Source organism: Scyliorhinus canicula, chromosome 1, assembly GCF_902713615.1.
Source record: "Scyliorhinus canicula chromosome 1, sScyCan1.1, whole genome shotgun sequence".
NCBI lineage: Eukaryota > Metazoa > Chordata > Chondrichthyes > Carcharhiniformes > Scyliorhinidae > Scyliorhinus > Scyliorhinus canicula.
In genome coordinates, this window is record NC_052146.1 from 108,932,848 (window position 1) to 108,938,433 (window position 5,586).

Consider the following 5,586-nt stretch of genomic DNA (forward strand, 5'->3'; position numbering starts at 1 on the left):
TGTGAAGCCATTGTGCTGTCCACAATGCTACCGTGCTGCCAAGTGTTTTGCTGGTGTTATCTCCCAAGGTTCTCCAGCGTGATCAATTTATTTTAGTGCACTTTGTTGGTACCTACAGCACTAAAGCTCCATCTCCGATGTCCAATAGCTCTCACAGGCAGTTACATCAAAATACTGCTACAGTCTGAAGTGGGTGCTAGATACCCAGAGGATTCCAACAAAGCCCTTCATAAAATCAGTCCCCTATCAATGGAAGAAAAGTTTCAGATAATCTGGCTTTGCCAATCCTATGGGGTTCAACTTGTGCCATGGTAGTAATCTATGAATCGAGCATACTGGCTGCCAGTTCAAGACAAAAGATGTCAAGGAAACTCCCATCATGAAATCTTTAGCCAGGTCCCTTGCTAAATGCTGAAGGCCCATTGCAAAGGCCCAACAACTTCTGGCAACATAGATTGAACCTAGCATATTCAAGTCTAGTTTGGTTTTCCAGTATTTTTGCTGTAATTCAGGGGCATCCAAGCACGCATAGCTATACTTATTCTTTGCAACCATAATGTGTAGACTATCAATAGCTTTCTGACATGGAGGTAGTTACAAGCTGCTGTTCAATTCTCAAACCTTCAGATCTTGTCATTTTTAGAGTCCAAACTAGTTTTTTCTGTAAAATGCTAATGACATTTAAAATATAACCTCATGTATTGTTACAAACATACACACCCCCAACAAACACAACTGGAGTACTGTGTGCAATTCTAGGTGCCACATTATAGGGAGAACATGAATGCCCTGGAGGAGGCGCAGAGAAGATTCACCAGAATGTTGCCTGGGATGGAACATTTAAGTTATAAAGAGAGGTTGGGTAGGTTCGGGTTGTTTTCGCTGGAGCAGAAAAGACTTGAGTGGTGACCTGATCGAGGTGTACAAGATTATGAGGGCATGGACAGTGTGGATAGGGAGCAGCTGTTCCCCTTAGTTGAAGGGTCAGTTATGAGGGGACACAAGTTCAAGGTGGAGGGCAGGAGGTTTAGGGGGGGATTTGAGGGGAAACCTTTTTACCCTGAAGGCACTGCCTGGTAGAGGATACTTCACATCTTTTGAAAGTACCTGGATGAGTACTTGGCACATCATTTCTTCAAGGCTATGGGCCAAGTGCCGGCAAATGGGATTAGGAGGCAGGTTGGGTGTCTTTCATGTGTCGGTGCAGACTTGATGGGCCAAAAGGCCTCTTCTGCACTATATTATTCTGTGATTCTGAAGATTATTCCCTTTTGCAGGACAATGGCATGTGTTGCACCCAGCGTTCATTGTCATTATGGAATTGCTATCTACCTTCAGTGCTGTGTGAGATCAGAAGAGAGGCTTGAAGGTTAGGGAAACAATGAGAAAGGTTAGAAAGTGTCCTACTGAGCACGAACACATCCAAAAGTGACAACCTATGTCCCTTATGTGATCCTGTAAGTACACTATTCCTCTGTTTTATACTTTGTAAATATTGCTAAGAGGCAATGGAGCACCCTTCATTTATTTAATATTTCTGTTGCAACATTGCAGAAGAAATATAAGGGGCTTAACATTATCCTGCACACAAACACTGTGTGGGTTAAAGATTTAAGTATAAGGTATGTTTTCCCAGCACATGTCCATAGCCACTCTATACAGCAACGGATATTGGGACATCTGCCTGCCCTGCCTTGAAGAATTGTGATTAACATATTTAATTTGGTGTCTCACTCAAAGCTGTGTGATGTTGAGTGAGGCCAAAATAGCTGACACCAGGGAGGACTCCCTCAGCTTTCCTTAAAGTAGTGCCATAGAATCTTTCATGTTAATTTGAGCGGGTAGGTGAGACCTTGGTTTAACGTCTCATATTTTTTTTTAAACACTCTGGTACCAGGCTGGCATACCAGCCTGGATTTTATGCTGAACTCTCGAGTGGGACCTCAAACCACAACCTTTACTTAAGCCTGTGTGCATATCATAGAATCCCTACAATGCGGAAGGGCCATTCAGCCCATCAAGTCTGCATGACCTTTTGAATGAGCACTGCCCATTTACGAGTGTCCACCCTGCCCTATTCCCATAATCCCATAACCTAACCTGGATGGACATTAAGGGGCAATTTAGCATAGCCAATCCACCAAATCTGCAAATCTTTCTATCGGCATGTATATATGGAGTAAACAAGTTAGCTATTAGTTTTTAAATAATATGCATGCACACAAATATTTTGTACCAAATTGTCCTTGGTACTAGTATCCTACACTAAATAAATTAACTTTTGTGACATCAATTAAATCATTTGGAATGGTATAGAACTGTCAGTACACGGATGAATAAAATTATAATGGCCCTTAGCAGTGCAAACAATGCAACAACTCTACAGGTAATTTAACCTACAGTCACCAGCAGCTCTTCCACATCAACATTGCCTTTTATGTTATACATGGGGCAGTGTAAGCAAGCACCTGCGACCCATGACTAGAAAGGGGACAGCAAGTGTTCAAGTGAGCTGCCAGTAATATAATTACATTACTCTACAACTGGTGTTGCACTTGGTGCTGTGTGGGGCAATTTTTGCGGATCTCTGAAACAGGTAATATTTTCAACTGAACCTAATACAACCACAGGATGTAAGATACTTTGCACAGCAATAAACCTGCAAATCCAAGGTGGTTGTTTTGCAGCTGAAGGATGACTTTCCTTTATTTAGGGCCTTAACATGAATGGCATCAGGTACAAAGAACTATTGAGCTCCTGTTGCGAAAGAGAAAATGCTGGAGAATCTCAGCAGGTCTGGCTGCATCTGTAGGGAGAGAAAAGAGCTAACGTTTCGAGTCCAATGACTCTGACAAAGCTTTTCTTTTTTGTTTCAGATTCCGGCATCCGCAGTAATTTGCTTTTATTGAGCTCCTGTTGTAAAGAGGACAGTCGAGGACAGTTTTGCATACAACAAAATTGCACAAAAATCATAAGTTTATAATTAGAAGTTGTGCTAATTTCATGCTAATGATCAGTTTTCAATAGTGTTGAATGAAGGAAGTGGCTAATTGGGAGAATGCCCAATGGTGCCTCAGTTCAAGTGAACATTAAAACTCCTGTGTGATTGAACAGTTACGCTGTCAGTCAGCCAAATGCTAATTCTTCTTGAACATACGGAAGAGAAATTCCTGCACCCTCTTCTGATTGCAATTTATGTACAAGAAGAGTAGTCAGGCTACTATCCCCACTTTTCACATCCCTGCTGCTGTCAAACAGCTAAGCAATGAGATGGACTACATAAAATCTACGGCGCACCATTTAGCCCAATTAGTCTATGTCAGGGTCTAATTGTCTCTTTGCCATCCTGCTCTTACAGCCCTGTTCCTCATGAAGCCTGCCCTCCCTCCATTGGGTCAGTGTTGTTCAGCCACTCCACGTGGCCGTGTGTTCCACATTCTCGCTAGTCTCCGTGTAAAGAAATTCCACCTAAAATATTTATTTGCTCTGTTCGTAACTCTTGTATTTATGTCTTCTGGTCTCAACCACAAGTGAAAATGATCTGTCCGTATTTACCCTGTTGAACCTCTTCATTTTTTAAGATCTATATCAGTTTTAATCTATTTTGACAGTTGCATCCTCTCAATTCTGGCAACATCTTGTACATTTCCTGCATTTTTTCTCTGCCTCAATATCCCTTTTGTAATATGGAGACCAGAATTAAACACAGTACATGTGTGGCCTAAACAAGGTTCCACAAATGTAATTTGACCTCCCTGCTTTTATATTCTATTTGTCCAGCAAAAGACCAAGCAAGGGAATGAGGAACCACAAACACATCCTATTTCACATACCCTGAGTATTAACTAAGTTGCAACAGTGCACATGTTCAAACTGTAGAAACTGATTTTTTATAACTTAAGTTTATTTCAAAATTCGACAATGATTTTTTGGTCATCATTAGACTTTTAATTGTAGATTATATTGAATTCAAATTTAAATATCTGCCAAGATAGGATTCAAACCTGGGTCCCCAAAGCATAACCCTGGGTTTCTGGATTACTAGTCCAATGATGATACACTACGCCACCGAAGTGTTGATTGCTGCTGTGCTTTTTACTGTGACTACACCGCAAAAATATTAATTGGCTCTGAAGTACTTTGGGACATTGAGTTTGAGTAAGGAACTATAGAGTGTAAGTTTCTTTATAAGGGGAGGTGGGGTTACGGGGATAGGGTGGAGAGGTGGGCTTAAGTGGGGTGCTCTTTCCAAGAACCGGTGCAGACTCGATGGGCTGAATGGCCTTCCTTCTGCACTGTAAGTTCTATCATTGGGTTTTCAAGTTGCTGTAGTGGGACATGAGGTCACCACCTCGGGCAAGAATGTTACTGTAATGATATGTATATAAGTACCCCAGTGAAGGGTTAATTATTACATCTCTGTGTAATTCAAAAACTCCAGTGTTTGGAGTGAGGGCACCTCCAGTATAAATATCAGACCTCGGGGAATGCTGGGTAATTAGCAAAGGAGAAGTATTGATCACAGCATGAGGAGTAGTTTAGCTTAGAGAGAGTTAATACTAGATTATAGATTACTATTTAACAGATTCAACCTTACTTATTAGTAAATATTAGTTTATTAACTTTATTAGTTATAGCTCAGTAGTGTGTGCGAACTTTATTTAAATAATCGTTATTCAATTAATTAGTTTTCTCTCAATCTAAAGATTGGTGGTTTCTTTATCATCAACTCATCAGACCATTCTGGGTCAAAAGGTAAAGGATAACGACATATTACCACAAAGTGTAATAACAGTTACCACTGAGCCAAGACTGACAACTGGAGAAGGAATTAAATACATATACTGAGGGAGAGAGTTTAGCAACTCAAATGACACCTTTGATGCTACATTCATTGAACATAATGAGAGTGAAAAGAGAAACAAGAATAGGTAATTTAACCCCTCAAGCCTGTTCTACTTGTAAAGCAATTCAACATTAACACACCTAGGACTGTTAGGAAAACAAAGGCAGTGTTAAGCGATTTATTAGTAAAAATTAGAAATAAGGCAGTTTTAAGTGGGTTAAATTTAATGTTTCTAGGCCTGGAAGGGTAAAACCTATAGTTAGATTCATGCTGGACAAAGGTGTTTGTGTGGGGGTAGTTTTAAGTTCCAACTTTTTTTTATTTGCTTGGAGAGGGTGACATCGTGAAGAATAAACAGGCCAGCAGAAGTATGCGGGTGTTGCTTAGCAACTGGAGGCCCTTTTAAGGAAAAAGGCTTTTTTTGTTTTAGCTGGGTATATTGCAATCTTCCTACGGAACAAGTTACAGTCCAGGACATTGGGATGAAAAGAATATCAAAGATGACTGGAGTTAAGAGAGACCAAGGTATTATTCAGAAGAAATCAAGGAAGATTAAGCAAAGGGTTCTGAGTTAAACAATTGCAGTAACCAGATTTAAAGTAGGATAGCAGACTTCAAGGGTGAGAAATCGACAGACACTAACTTGGATTCAGAGTGGAGAGTATTTGACCACAGCCATCTTGTGTCTTTAAAGGGTGTTGTGTTTTGAGACCAGTGTAGCTTAAAATATACTTGGTAAT

General features: G+C 40.4%; 1 long non-coding RNA gene across 1 annotated transcript; it reads left to right on the top strand.

The window, feature by feature from the left end:
• The first annotated feature begins 934 nt into the window (after positions 1-934).
• LOC119966091 lies at positions 935-3,111 on the top strand. Its single transcript, XR_005460677.1, has 2 exons — positions 935-1,457; positions 2,877-3,111. It is a non-coding gene; the product is annotated as an uncharacterized LOC119966091 (long non-coding RNA).
• Positions 3,112-5,586: the final 2,475 nt, after the last annotated feature.